The sequence below is a fragment of the Rattus norvegicus genome, chromosome 13, assembly GCF_021556685.1.
Source record: "Rattus norvegicus strain SHRSP/BbbUtx chromosome 13, alternate assembly SHRSP_T2T, whole genome shotgun sequence".
In the NCBI taxonomy this organism is placed as follows: domain Eukaryota; kingdom Metazoa; phylum Chordata; class Mammalia; order Rodentia; family Muridae; genus Rattus; species Rattus norvegicus.
Window position 1 is genome coordinate 98,998,284 of NC_141546.1, and position 16,165 is coordinate 99,014,448.

A 16,165-nucleotide genomic window follows, 5' to 3' on the forward strand; every position below is an offset into this window, starting at 1 on the left:
ATTTTACTTTATTTTCTTTGAGATGGGGTCTCCTATATAGTCGAGGTTGGTCTCAAATTCATGTTAATCCTCCTGCCTCTGCCTCCAGTGTGCTGAGATTATAGGCCCTGAATAGAAATTATGTTTTGAATTATGTGTATGTACACGGGGGTATTTGCACGTGAGTGAAGGTACCTACAGAGGCCTTGGATACGCCTGGAGCTGGAGTTACAGACAGTTAGTTACCAGTCACTTGATGTGGGTGCTGGGAATTGGACCAGCATCCTCTGGAAAAGCATGAAATGCTCTTGACCAGCCACTGAGCCATCTTTCCAGTCCTACACATTTGCTTTAATTGGAAGTTCTAGCTTGTCTTGAAAGCTCACACTACCTGGTTACAGGGAGTTTTGTCTATATTCCGTCTGTCCCAGCACCATCCCCACTACTCTGTAGGGTCTGGCTCCAGCTCTCCTCCCCAATTTAACCTGACTTCCCTAGGCCTCTGGAGGCCCTTGCTAAGCTGGTGTTTCCCAGGCTGTTGCTGCATGCTTCCACCAGGGGGCACTGTAACCGGGGTTTTGGAGGGAATGGTGGGGAGAAAGTTCCAGGGGGAACTAGTTCCAGGGGGAAGTGAAGGAAATGCACCCTTCCTGGCCAGTGAGTCCTAAGGAGCAATTTCAGCTCAGTGAAGAGTCAGACCTAAGAGGCCCTTGAGGAAAAGTGTTTTAAAAGAGACCAAGAGAAGTGAGACTACAGGCCAATCCAATGCTCCTGACACATTAGTGACACATTGCAGTCTGTGATGCTGTCTCGGATGGGGGTTGGTTGCCTTTGAGGCAATTTCAGGTCAGAAAGGGAACAGACACAGCAGACACAGCGTGGGCTCCCACAGCAACCCAGACACTAAGAGCTCCAAATGGCAGGTGGTCTCCAGGAGTCGCTCTCATCTGAGAGGAAGGAGGGAAGATAGAAGTCGGAATCAGACTGCCCTAAATGTGCAGCCCAAGGAATGAACCAGCCAAGGAGTCAGCAAGATGCAAGCCTCATCTGCCTGCCCACCTCAGGCACAGTAAAATTTCAGTTTGTTTGTTAAATAAATGGTCCAGGAATTTGCTGGGTCTCCATCTGTGTACAGGAAGGCGTCGTTTTCCAGTTCATATCCAACTCGGAACTGTGGGACTTGAACTGACGGAGGCCAGGGACCTGACCTCCAGCCAACCTGCTCCGGGTATCCCCTGAAGTCCTTCACCATTGTGGTGGGCTCTGTGGCTTTGATTAAAAGATTGTTATCTCTCAGGGTTCAGAACCCTGCTTCCTCCCTGGTCTGTGGCTGCTTTTTCCTGGGTTTGTTTTCTTTGGCTGCTGCTGGGAGGTTCGCTGTGAAATGCTTTTTGTCACAGAGAGAAGGAAGGAGGCTAAGGCAAGATGTCTGTGGAGGGAAGAGAATCTGGGGGTTGGGGTGCCCTTTCCAAAGCATGGTGTCTATAAGTCAATGCCTGCTGATAATTCCCTACGACCTCTGCTTTCCTATCCTTACCCCAAGGGTGGAAGCATACAAAGTGTTAATATAATACAAACATTATAAATTATATGAAGTATTGATACATGGTTAGTCACAGTGGGACTCCTGTTTCCCAGGCTCTCATTCACTCATTCACTCATTCATTCACTCATTCACTCATTCATTCATTCACTCATTCACTCATTCATTCACTCATTCATTCACTCATTCACTCACTCATTCATTCATTCACTCACTCATTCATTCACTCACTCATTCATTCACTCATTCACTCATTCATTCATTCACTCACTCATTCATTCATTCATTCACTCGTGTTTCTCCTGTGAGCAGCATCAGTAAGCAGGACTGGATAATAACACAGTGTTGGCATTATTTTAATTGTTTTAGTATTGTTGGGTTTTTGTTTGTTTAGGGCTTTTTGAGATTTATTTACCTGCCTGTTGTCATAGTGTTATTATGCACTGTGTAAAGATTACCCTTGTATTATTCAAATGCTGATTTCTCTACCCCTAAATCTGGTTGCAATCTGGACATGGCATTGCAACACTTACTTTAAGACTCTCCTGTCTCAATGTTATGAAACATTGCTCACCAATTATCTCTGATTGTTACCTCTGATTGTCAATAAAAGCTGATCAGCCAATAACAGAGCAGAAGAGAGAATAGGGCTGGACTTCCCATCTCATTCAGAGGAAGGGGGGAGAAAGAGGAAAAGAGGATCCCATGGAAAGAGAGGGTTGAGGATAAGCCATGGTAATACCTGGAGCAGAGAGAGATCCAGATCAATACTAAATGCATGTCTCTTGGGGGTTTTGGCTAGGAGGTAGCCAGATTAGCTTAGAGGATTAGAATAGATTAATAACTGATCAGTTATTGTGCCATAAAGCCGATTGAATAAATCTAATAGTGTCTCATTTTGGGAGCTAGCCAGGGTAAAGGAAAATTATCACTTATAAAAGTTCATTAACACCTGCCTCTGTGTGTGTGTGTATGTGTGTGTGTGTGTGTGTGTGTGTGTGTGTGTGTACCATGAGCATGCTATGCCCTTAGAACGTGTTGAACCTCCTGGAACTAGAGTTACAGATATTTGTAAGCTGTTATGTAAGTGCTTAGAGCTGAACCCTGTCAGAAGCCATGAGGATAGACTAAGGCTAGCAGGTGGCCTTCCTGGAGGTGGCACACCACCTTTGCCTGGTCTGTGATAGATGAACTCTGTGAGGCAGGGTCCCAAAAATATTTAATCTCAGGGTTGCTTCTTGCAGCTGCTATGCCTTTCCTGTCATTTATAACCAGCCCACCCTGTTGGATCAGATTTCCTGCAGACCAACCTAAAGATGAACTTTCATGGATTAATGCTGTTTAGATGAGTCAATGATTTTATAGAATTCCTGATTTGACTCAAATAATTTTAGGAGGAAAATTTTTAGAGACGGTTTTAGTTGCTTTGCTAGAAAGATGTAATAAAGTTATAATCGAGAATGGAATATGCCCACTCCTGGTAGGATAGTAAACAAAGGCTGCATAATAAGGAATACAATGAGCTTTCATAATCACACTAAAAAGAGAAATAGACTTGGGATATATTTGTTTTCAAGGAAAAACATTTAGGTCCAAGGATAAAGTCTCAGGTGTGCACTATAATATGGCAAAGCCATGTAAAAACTGTTGCTTTGAACTTATAATGAGCTTATTATAATGAAACACTGCTTTGAACTTCATATCAACAACCTCTGTAACAACGCCCATTCTATAATTTTATCTCTGAGGTAACTTTCTAAAAACTTTTGTCTAAGAAGGTATAAAAAGGCTAAAGGAAAGAAACAAGGTGGGTGGCTCTGTCCCATCCATCCATCCTAAAATATGTGTCTGTTTGTCTATATGTACGTAGGAAGGTGTGTGTGTGTGTGTGTGTGTGTGTGTGTGTGTGTGTGTGTGTGTGTGTGTGTAAGCCTGCATGAACACTTGTGGAGTTGATGGGACAGATGGCTGGGCCCAACCAGAGTGTGTATGTATGAAGAAATTAAAAGCTATAAAAAGCTAAAAGCAATAAATAAAAGGTGGTGTGGCCATTTTCTGCTTCATTTGGTGTGCGTGCTTTCTGTGTGAGTGACTCCTTCTTTCTTTTCCAGATTAAAAGGAATTAGCTAGCCAAGTCAGTGAGGGGCTACTGACTTCCTGGCCAGAGAAGAGAGCACTAGAAATAAATCCTTTACCTAATTCTCTACTCATCTTCCACTCCCAACACTCCCCCAGCCCCCAATTTTAGCAACAAGTGTCAATTGATCCAGAGACCTACAGCTTCTGGCCTCAGAGTAACTTAAAGTCAAGATAAACATATATTATTATAGAAAGCAACCCTACTCTCTCACATGACCAAGTCTTGTCCCTGCTAACACTCTTCCCCCTTGGCTACCTTCAAGAAAGAACTAGAGCTCCAGCAGAACCCAGTTCCTTTGAAAGAACAGCCAGAACTCATGTTTCTGATATCATGAACTCCTTCTCTGAAACCATAAGCCAAAATTGAACCTTTGTTCTTCTATAAGTTGCTCTTGGTCATGGCATTTTATCATAATAACAGAAAGGCAGCTGACATAGCATCCCAAGTCCTGTGCCTGTGAAGATGTTACCATCTCTGGCAAAACTGACTTACCTGAGATGTTGAAGCCAGAGAGCCTGATGTGGAGCATATTGGATATTTATATTCACAAGTAAAATATACTATATTATTATATATTATATAAATATATATTTGTATATTTGTATAATATATAAAGATATATTAACAAGGATTCTTCTCCAAAGGAAAAGAATCAGAAGAAGGAGAGCAGACGCAGTGATGGCCGGGCACACAGGACTGATGAAGCTCCGGGGTTTGAAAACATGGCAGACTGCGAGTCAGCGAACCTGTGCAACCTGTGGGACCTGGGAAGACAGCATCAGAAATACATACGGGAAAAGCACAAATATTCAAAACCAAACACCCACTCCTAAACAGTAGCCAATCAACGAATAAATCACGAGGGGAGATTGGAAAATACTGCTAAGTCAACAGGAATAAAAAGAAAGCATGAAGAACTTGTAGGGCCATGCTGGAGCAGCATTGAAGGGAACTCAGGTTTAAACAAATAAAGGACCCGAGGCTGGGCTAGTGGGATGGTTCAGTGGGTAAAGGTGTCTGTCAACAAACCTGATGACCTGAGTTTGGACCCAGGAGCCCACAAAGTGAAGAAGAAAGGTTGTCTTCCATACATTGAATGTGACACATATACATGCATGTACACACACATGTGCACGCACACACACACACACACACACACATACACACACAGACCAACTGAGAGACAGATGGATGGACAGATGGACAGACACATACACATATACCTAAACATTGAAAATATCAGCTGGGTGCAGTAGCACATCCTTTAATCCTCCCACTCAGGAGGCACAGACAGGTGGACCTTTGCTACTTTGAGGCAACTAGGGCTACATAGTGAGACACTGTTTCAAATATATATGTATATATTTGAACCTGGAGGCAAGAGCTGATGCAGAGGCCATGGAGGAGTGCTGCTTACTGGCTTGCTTCCATGGCTTGGTCAACCTGCTTTTTCATTTGGAAGTTCTAGAAGGGGAGCATAGATCAATCCTCTATTCAGGGAAGGTCTTCCTGAATAGATGCACTCTTCAACCAAAGTGCAGTGTGCAGTTCCAGGAAGAACACACAAGGAGACATCAAGGAAGAAAGCCAGCTCAGCCAAATTAACCCTGGTGATCAATGGGGTGACAGATATTGCAGCCAGAATGATTTCACCTGTTCTCTTATGGAACCTAGAACTACTAGGCCAGGGATGGCACCACCCACAGTGGGTGGGTTCCTGCCCATCAATCATTAACTAGGACAATGCCCTTCAGCAGGAAGTTTTGTTTTGTTTTTCAAGACAGGGTTTCTGTGTGTAGCCTGGCGGTCTGTCCTGAAACTCACTTTGTAGACCAGGCCAGCCTCTAACTCACAGAGATCCCCCTGCTTCATCATTAAACTTAACAAATGATGTCATTGATGTGTATAGACCTTTAAACTTTTATAGCAGTAAAATCTGTATTATTATAGGCTTGTAATACCCCATTCTAAAATATATGTACTTTATAATTGGTGCTAATTAGCTCACAATACTTAAAGCCATTTCATTTGCCTTATTAATGTTGTGTGAGTTTCTGGCTGTCCTGGACTGGGCTTGCCTCAAACTCAGAGATCCTCCCCTGCCCCTGCCCCTGCCCCTGCCCCTGCCCCTGCCCCTGCCCCTGCCCCTGCCCCTGCCCCTGCCCCTGCCCCTGCCCCTGCCCCTGCCCCTGCCCCTGCCCCTGCCCCTGCCTCTGCTGAGTCCTAGTATTATAGGCATGTGCCAACACCACCCAGCTCCTTCAGCCAGATCCTACGGAGGCATTGAAGTCCCCCCTTTTCAAAGACTGGCTTGTGTCAAGTTGACCTAAAACTAGCCATCACGGTGAGCAACTAATGACTAATGTTCTAGCTTAAGACATGAGCAAAGACTAGAGAAAGAGAGAGAGAGAGAGAGAAAGAGAGAGAGAGAGAGAGAGAGAGAGAGGGAGAGAGAGAGAGAGAGAGAGCAGAGAGAAGATAGTTATGGAGATTAGATAAATGAAATTGCTGGGCACAGTGGTGTGTGTGTGTGTGTGTGTGTGTGTGTGTGTGTGTGTGTGTGTGTGTGTGTGTGTGTGCGCGCAAGCGCAAGCGCAAGCGCAAGCGCAAGCGCATATGTTGTTAGGGATTGAATGCACCTGCTGGGTGAGTGCACCGCCACTTAGCTGCATCACAAGTCCTTTCAGGATGTTAAATACAGATATTAAATGCAGGTTACTAAATCCCCACTGGTACGTGAGAGCACCAACCCCTGAGGGGACCACTCACTCCTGACCACTTGACCTCTTATTTCTCTAGATGTGGCTCTATTTTTCCTTATATTGTTGGTTGGCACAGATGGTTTTAACTGTCAAGTTGACATAACCTAGAATTTCCTGAGAAGAGTCTCGGGCGACCGTCTAGCCCAGGTTGGGCGTTGGACATGTCTCTTGGGGGATTCTCCAGATCGCCTTAATTGAAGTGGGAAGATTAGTGAATTATCTATTGATTAACAAAGAGAAAGGGGTTGGTTGTCTGGGCTGCACATACTTCTCCTGGGAGTGGGGCCTTCAGGAAGCCTCCTTGGCGTGCAGACCTTGATCTCTGGAAGCAAGGAAACAGTTGCCTTTAGAACCCTTCCCTCTTCCTCTCCTTCTTTGCCTCCCCCCTTTTTTCTTTTTCTTTTGTTTTGTTTTGTTTGTTTGTTTGCTTTTTGAGAGGTCTTAAGTAGCTCAAGTAGGCCTTGAACTTATGATGTGGCTGAGGATAGCCTTGAAACCCTAACCCTATGCCTCTTCCTCCTGAGTGCTAGGATTGCAGGCATGTGAACCCCTCCCCCATGCGGCTACACAAGAGCTTTTCCAAGAAACTTTGGAGAAACCACCACCGTGGGCCCACATTTTCTCAAATGGGAAGGGCCGTGCTGGTTGGGAATGGCAGTGTTAAGTCACTTGAACAGCCTATAAAGGGGTGGGGGAGGGGGAGGGGCAGACAGCAGAGGGGAGCCATGCCGAGACTGAGGGGCCAGAGTGCCTGAGGACCAGAGAAGAGAAAGCCTTTTAGGTTCCACATAGGAGAAAGGTATGACCCAGAAATCAGGGTGGAAGCTACCTGAACTCTACCTAGGCAGGGCCTTATGCACCTCTGTCCACTCGGTCCCTCTGTTAAATCCTGAAGAGAGTCCTATCATGTCCTTGAGCTGTCGTGAGGATGATGAGCAGACACCAAGTACTCAAAAGACCCTGGATCGTTCTGAAGGACACACACTCCCCAAGGCACAAAGCCCACCCCGCCGCAGGCACCAAGGGTCCCCTCGGGTGGATTCAGACTGGAGCCTTCAAGCAGAGCTCAGTGCCAAGAGACACCAGTAGGGAGACTGTGTACGATAGGCCTCTGCCTCCCTTGGGGAGGCTAAGGTCAGGGTCTGGGCCAATCACGTGACCATCCAAGCTCCAAGGTAAGGAGGACAACAAGGAGCCGGAAACACTGCAGCTGCCACAGACAACCCTGGGTCTCTCCCCCTTGTGCTGCTGGCCCAGCCTAGAGGCATTGTGCACATTAAATAAATAAACAGCCTGCAGCCTCAGCTCAAAGACTTCACCTCTCTTCCTCTCTGCCAAAGCCCTGCTCCTGCCTCCCCCACTACTCAGGACCTAGGCTAGGCATTCTTCGCATCCGTCCCTTTCTGTCAACCCAGTGCTCTCTCTTCTACCCCTACGCTATCCTGGACCCGTGGGACTAGGTGGGTCTTCTTGGACCATGTGGGGGATTCCATGGCCACCGCTTCTTCTTCGACTTCTTCCTGGAACCTCAGTTTCCTTCTGAACTGTGTCTTGGGCACTCTGATTTGCAATCTCAACATGGCTGCCCTCTGCTCTCTGCCCTCTGCCCTCCTGGATGCCCTTCTCTGATAGCTCCACGCAGTTCTCTGGTGGAGTCTCCCAGAGACTCTCCTATCCTCTGTCGGACTTTCCCTGCTCTGCATCCACATTTGCTTTGCCCATGGTGACTGTCAGCTCTTTGTCATCTGTCTTTACCATGACTCTTCTAGGAAGCCCACACCATGACCTCTCAGTTACTGTGGAGTCATCACAGCCTGTGGCTGGGTGTGGAGTTATGATACCTATTTCCCAAGATACAGCACCTCAGGGGTTCAGCAGGGGCCCCAAGAAGACACTCACCTTCCGGACATTGGATCAGTTTAAGTTCCCAAAAACTCTCAGAGGAACCTTGAGCACCTCAAAGGACCACTGGCAGAGGGGTCAACATCTGGCTCACTAGCCCCTCCTCCCAGGACTGTCTACACTGTTTGGTCTTTGTTGAAGAGATAAGAAAAAGCACAAGTATGTTTCTCTCTCTCTTACTCTGCACTTCATGTTTCTGACAGCAGGCCTGTGTGCACATTCTCTAGCTGCCACCAATAGGTGAAATTCTGTGACTCGGTTCCATTCTGATCCTACTGATCTGGGATTAGCTCCCTCAGGCTCAGGTGTTAGTCCCGAGAGCCTGCCTCCAACCCAGACCCCACTGTAAGCAATAAGCGGTATATCAGTTGTACTTCTGGTTAACTGGATAGGATACAGGGTTCTCATGTTCAAAGGCTTGGGAAAACATTGGTGTGTGGATTCTTATCTTAATAAGTGCTGTGTGAAGGTGTGAGTCACCAGCTGGATGCTCAAGATAAGGTTGGAAAGGCCAGCATAGGGACTTCTGTCCCCATGGAGTTAGAGGACACACCCTGTCAATACATGGCCACATTCCCCCAAGTCCCACTGTTCGGAAATTTTTCTAGATGTCATGTCTAATAATTAATTCAATCCAGTCACTATCCCCTACCCAGAGAACACAGATTGGCTCTGACTGGTCCAAGTTTCCAGTCTTAGATTTTCCTTTTCAGGACAGGCTCCCATCTTAAGATCTCACCCACCTTGTTACAATGTCAGATGCTCCAGGTACTCAGCAAGTACCAAGGGATGCAGAATGCAGTGTCACCCTGGAAGTCACATATGTCTCAGGTGCCAGCCATGGGAACCAGGATTAAAGGTCAATTCTGAGAACTGAAGATGTGCTTTTAGCCCTTCTAGGGTTCCAGAAATAACCCAGTGTTGAAGGAGCCCGAGTCAGGAATTGAGAATAGACACCAGTTATACATTTGCAATTACATCACTGCTACAGTGTATTTGTGTCCTCTCTAAACTCCTATGGAGCCATTAAGAAGTGGTCAGGAACAGGGGCTGGGTGGGATCAGGTGTCTTTTGCAAACGAGGCTTCTGCCTCCAGCCACACGAAGAGCAATGGTCTCAAGGATGACACCAACAGGGGCCAGCTGAGGGTCCCTCCCCCTGAAGCTCTGTTAGAGCTTTACGAGCTCCGCCCTCTCTGTTTAAATACCTGAGGCATGTCTCCTTCAATGCTACAATGTAAGCAGAGCTTGCCTGACTCCTCTTCCCTGTCCCATGACCCTTAGCCCCAGCTCCCTGGTTCTCATCCATTGCAGACATCTGGCTGTTGCTGTTGGGTCAGACCAGACAGCACACAGGACAAATCTTCCAAATTCTCACTGCCAAGGCAAAGAATGCAAAAACACAATTTCCCACTTCAAAAGGAGTAAGAGAGTTTATTCACATCAAAGCGTTTGTGGGAGTTGGGGTGGGGGGTTTCTGCTCTGGGAGTTGGGTGGGGGGATCTCTGCTGTAGGCTTCAGATATTTTTCTGATAACATTCTTAGTTCTCAGGTCGATGGAAGCTAGTGGTATGATTAGTTAGCACATTCCAAAGGTTTACCCGATAGTCAAAGTGATGTGAGGTCAGATGTAGAGGTGACGGCTAAATTACAGTAAAGGAACTAAAGATAGCCCAGAACATTGGCTTTGGATCTGCAACATTCCCACTCCCTATAATGAGTCTATAGAACCATCTTCAGGGACCTTCGATCCATTTGGGCATAGCTAAGACAGTCTATGAGCAAACCCTTGAGGTGTAAACAAGGGTTTTGCTCTCTTTCCCAGTGTCCTGCACCCCAGCCAGTGACAGAGGGACCTTGTTGGGAGCTAACTGATAGGAGAACACCATGGACAGCAAAGTAAGGGAGAGGCAACACAGGAAGGAACACACAGGAAGATGACTTCACCACAGCCCTGGCATGTGAGGCTGGTCAGAAGCAGAGGCCTTCAGTTTGGCCAGAGCCATTGAGTTTTGTGAGGGAAGTCCAGCTGAGCAACAGGAGTGGGTGAGGCTGGAGGGGAGGCAGCCTCCCGGGCAGAGTCAGACAATCTTCCTGCCTGAACCTTGGTCAGGATGAGGAATGGGGGCTGAGGATGTAGTCAGGTTGGGGAAACAACAAGTCCAGGAAAACAATACAGACACCGCCCCTTGGCGGGCACAGGCTGCCAGGATCCCATTACTATTGTTCTGCTTCCTCCCTGGGGCCCAGCTGAGAGCAGGCTGCTGGCTTGCCGGATTGTCACTGTGGCCTTGAGAGTATCTTAACAAGTCAAGAGCGGGGTATAATAGGAAGTGGCCACCTAGAAGCGAGAGCAGGCACGCAAGGATCAAAGGACAGAAGGCTTTGTAGAGGAGGCTGGCAGAGTGTCAGGGAGCTACAGCGGGCTCCGGCCTCATTATTCTACAGGGTACCAGGCCCAGAGAGCTACAGTACTTCCTGGAGCTGAAACCAGGCAGAAGTAGGGCTTCTCTTTGGGGTCAGTTTACTCAAAGTTCCCACTCATACTCACAGCCTGACAAGTGTCCCAGAGCCTCAGAGAGCTCCAAATCATGGGCTACTACTCCACCCCAAGAAGGTGCTTGTCCTTGCCAAAATCGCCCAGGCATGGTGTTGTGGTCAAAATATCGGCTCTCGTCTGGACAAACCACAACAGGTCAACATGGTTCCACATGGAAAGGTTTAATGAGAGAAGAGTAGAAGAGGAGAGGAGTACAGGCCCGCCATGAGCACATGGAGGGAAGTGGGGAGGGGAATGGGGAGAGAAGAGACAAAGGGGAAGAGGGGAAGATCAAGAGAGAACAAGAGAATGAGGAGGGGGCAAGCAGCCCCTTTTAGAGTGAGTCAGCAGTACCTGGCTGTTGCCAGGTAACTGTGAGGGTGGAGCTTAGACAGAATGCTGGCATGTGGACCAGCAGTAGGCCTGCCCTGCTCATCCTGAACGCCAGGCAGCTTCAGGGCTCCCTATGTGCTGGGCTGCACGGAGCCATATTGGATTTGGGCCTAGCCGCTTTTTGACTGCATGGTTCAAAGTGACTCTGGGCTGTTTGGCCACAGAGACTCACCCTGAAGATGACTGCCATAAATCTTAAGATTGTTGGATAAAGCCTCTCCCATGAATTTACGGCACAGGAGTATAACATTCAAGGGATGCCTCAGCTCGAGCAGATACCAGTTATCTCCTCAGTCAACACCCAGTGTCTCCACCACCTGACCTCATCGCCTGACTTCTTTGCCTCCAGCTATCACTGCCTATACCCTCATCTCCCCCTCCTTCATATTTCACAAAGGTCACTCCCCCTACCTGAAAGCCTTAAAAGCTGCAATGTTCATCCCAATAAACGAGACCTTGACAACAGAACTTTTGCTTGGTCTCCTTCTTCTCTTCACCCCCATTTTGGCCCACAGGTAGAAAGCCTCTTCGGGACCCTGAATAACTGGGTCCCCGCTGGCGGGGACACTGGGCTGAGACCTGGGCGGGTGGACACATCAGCTCAGTTTCTTCTTTGGCTCAGTCCTGCTTGCTTCTCCTGGGAGGTGGTTTCTTAAGTGCCCCTGTGCTAGTTTTATGGCCACTTGACCCACACTAAAGTCATTTGAGAGGAGGGAATCTCAATTAAGGAAAGGCCTGCATTGATGAGCACCTGAGAGGCAGAGGCAGGCAGATCTCTGAGTTTGTGGCCAGCCTGATCTACAGAGCAAGTTCCAGGACAGCCAGGGCTACACAGAGAAGCCTTGTCTTGACATCCCCCAACCCCAAAATGCTTCCATAAGATTGGGCTACAGGTAAGTGTTTTCTTAATTAGTGATTGATGAGGGAGGGCCCAGCCCATTGTGGGTGGTGCTGTCCCTAGGATGGTGGTCCTGCATTCTATAAGAAAGCAGGTCAAGGGGCTGGAGAGATGGCTCAGCGGTTAAGAGCCCTGACTGCTCTTCCAGAGGTCCTGAGTTCAATTCCCAGCAACCACATGGTGGCTCACAACCATCTGTAATGGGATCTGATGCCCTCTTCTGGTGTGTCTGAAGACAGATACAGTGTACTTATTTAAATAAGAATAAATAAATCTTTAAAGAAGAAGAAGAAGAAGAAGAAGAAGAAGAAGAAGAAGAAGAAGAAGAAGAAGAAGAAGAAGAGGAGGAGGAGGAGGAGGAGGAGGAGGAGGAGGAGGAGGAGGAGGAGGAGGAGGAAGGGGAAGGGGAAGAGGAAGAAGAAGAAGAGGAAGAAGAAGAAGCAGCAGCAGCAGCAGCAGCAGCAGCAGCAGCAGCAGCAGCAGCAGCAAGCAGACCGAGGAAGTCATGAGGAGCAAGCCAGTAAGCAGCGACCCTCTATGGCCTCTGCATCAGCTCCTGCCTGCAGGTTCCTGCCAGTTTGAGTTCCTGTTTGGGTTTCTTTCAATGATGGGCTAAATAAACCCAATAAACCTTTTCCTCTGCTTCCTTTTGTTTTGTCACAGTGTTTTGTTGCAGCAAAAGAAACCCCATCTTAGTCCCCAAGTGTCATCAACAGCCCATGGAACCCCAAAGGGTGACAATGGCGGCCACATCTGATGCCAGGACACACAGCCATGTCTGGTCCATTCCACTGCTGCTGCTGGACTCCAGCATGGCAACATCAGGTAGCTAAAAGCATTTGTCATCGAGCTTGACATCCTACATGGTGTGGGTCTGGGACCCACATGGTGGCAGGAGAGAGCTGACTCCCACATGCTGTCCTCTGACCACAAGCATCAGGAGCCTCAGAAGGAATGGACGAGAGAAGCAGCAAGGTCTGGCTCAGACTGCAGCCTCTGCTGGTGTTTATTCGCATATGTGTCTTCCCAAAAGGGACAGCTCCCAGTGCACGAGTGTTCAGAGGTGGGACTCTGGGGAATGCTGGATCCTGAGGGCTTACTTCATTGAGGGGACTGAACCACAGTGGACATAGTTTGATGGTATTATCAGAGGTCTTGGAGAGCAGTAGGTAGGGTCCTGGCAGGATGTAACTAGACCCTGCCCAGTCCCTTCTCTCAGCTTTTCTCTGCCGTGGCCTTCTCTGCTTCTATCTTGTCATACACCTCAAACTCATAGAGCCATGAATTGAGATCTCTGGAGCCAAAACCAGTCTTGACTCCTGTTGCTTGTTTCCTTGGACATTTTGTTACAAAAACAAAAAGAAGCAAAAAACAAAACAAAACAAAACAAAACAAAAAGCAAAAACTGAGCAAGACACCTGGGCACAGGTTTGTAGCCTTGGAGGCCCGTCTTCCATAACATCTCTTGAGTTTTCCTCCTCTCCCTCCTCCTCCTCCCCTTTCTCCTCTTCCTCCTCCTCCCCTTTTTCCTGTTCCTCCTACCCCTCTTTCTCCTCCTCTCCCTTCTCTCTCCCTCCTCCTCCTCCTCTCCCTCCTCCTCCTTTCCCTCCTTTCCCTCCTCCTCCTTTTTCTCCTCCTCCCCTTCCTCCTCTTCCTTCTCTCTCTCCCTCCTCCTCTCCCTCTTCCTCTTCCTCCTCCTCCTCTCCCTCTTCCTCCTCTTCTCCCTTCTCCTCCTCTTCTTCCTCCTCCTTTCCCTCCTCCTCCTCCGCTCCTCCTCCTTCTATAAACCCCAGACATGGTTATTGAGGATGAAATTGTGAACCACATGAGTGATAAACACCCAGCATGATCCCAGCACTTCATCTCTGACCTTGAGGTTGTGCACACTGGCCTGCAGTCTGAGACTCTGTCTCAGAAAAGGAAATGAACAAACACAAGAAACCTCTCTTCCTCCAGGTCTCTGGAAGCATCAGGAGCCTCAGAAGAAATGAAAAGAAATAGCTCTGATCCCTTTGCCCAGATCTGTGGCCAGCAGAGTAGATGGGAGGCAGAGCTCTGTTTCCACAAGTAGGAAAGTTCCTGACTCTCTTACAAGCCCCATTTCTCCTCAACAAGCGGTTAAAAGAGATACATTTGTAACCATGTTTCGTTAATGGGTAATTTCCTCTTTAAAAGTAGGTTGATGTCTATATGCAGGTGAGAGCTGGCACCAGTTAGATCAAGGCCATGATTGTACAGTAAAAGTATAAGGCGGGGACAAAGTGTCTGTAAAGTGGGAGAGAAGCAAAAGGAAGGAGAATCACATGGAGATGGGGAAGGATGACCCAGGTCGGGGTGATCTTGAATTGCCAAGGTAGCTGGGATGGATTTCTGTAGGCAAATTTATCTTATCTAGGTGGGCGGTTTGCATCCTTATCAATTGGTTGTGAGTTTATTTTGTGGATGTATTGTGGATTGAGGATTTAACAAATAAATCTGATTGTTGGGTTACCGTTTGAGTCTTGATCTCACTGGGTTGCTGGGAATGTGAACAAGAGTCCACAGTAAGAAAGCTGCGAGACAGGCGGTCTCTGTATGGGACAGGCGTGGCAGTGACCCGCCTGGTCCGAAAGTAACTGAGGGCAGTGTGCAGCCGCTGAGATATATTAGTGCTAGTTCCAATGACCCCCCTGGAGCCAGGACTAGCGGGGACCAGACCTCAAGGGTACTCACGGGAACCTGTTTTTTTACAAATACTGCAGCAGGTAATCTCACCACTGGCTTGTTTTGTGTTTAATTAAGTCTGACAATTTTATACATGAATACAGTGCTATCTTTCTCCAGACAGTTTCTCTATGTAGTCCTGGCTGTCCTGGAACTCACTATGTGGACTAGGCTGACCTGGACCTTAGAGATCCTCCTGCCTCTGCCTCCTAAATGCTGGGATGAAAGGCTGGCTTGTATTGCTCCTGTCCTCTACTGGTTCCCTCCCACCCTGTCACCTCCCCACATTCTGTCAGCACAGTTTGCAGCAACTCTGAGCGACTCCAGAGCAAGCCAAAACCAAAACTAAGTCTCAATTATGAGTAAGAGAGTAAGTTCCAGGAGGAAACCACTCACCCTGGCTGTGAGTGCCAGTGATGGCGGCGTGGCCCTTCACCTCAATGTCTGCCCAGTCCATCTTGTGGCTCTGATGTTTATCGAAATAATAATCTACTAATCCGTTCACTTACTTACATACTTATCGAAGTCCTGGGATCGGAACCCAAGACCTTGCACACACTAAGCATTCTCATGGGAGCGACACCCCATCCTGGCTTGACTGCTTTGAACTAGGTAATCTATGTGGAGCCCTGTTACCAGGGACAGAAGAGGAAATCACCAAGAAACAGTTTAAGAAGCCAAGTCAGTCCTCACGGTGCAGAATGGGCTCCCTCTGGAGCTGGAGGCAAAGCTTGGAGCTTGAAACCCCCAGGGGTTCAGGTTTAGTACAGGCCCTGCCAACAAGCCTTTGTTCTCCTGCCCCGCCCCCTGCGCCCTGCGCGACTGGGGTTCCTGCCAGGGTTTGGCCCTGGTCCCTGTGAAAGATCTTAAGATCTACTTTCCCTTCGGCTGGGATGTGCCCTGGAGTGATTTGGCTCAGGGCAGCTTTGCCTCCAAAGTTAAAGACCAAAATCCCGTATTTATTTCTCCACGTTTTTCTAAAAATCATTAAGGGAGCTAGAGACCTTCTTTTTTTTTTTTTTTTTTTTTAGATTCTAACTCAGGAACCGAACCATTATGGCTTTTGGAAAAAGAAAACAAAAAACAGAGAGCCTCTGGAATACTGCCCTAACAAGTATACTGAGGGTGTCCTTCCCAACCCCTACACCCCGAACCTGACCTACATCTACACTTTATCACAAAATAAACTTCCCAGGAAGCTCTCTGTTCAAGCTCCAGATACCGTGAGCCTTCTTCATTCCTCTGCTCTCCTGCAGAGGCAGAACCGAGGAAGAGAATCTGAACTCTGACCTGGGGCAGCCGAACGC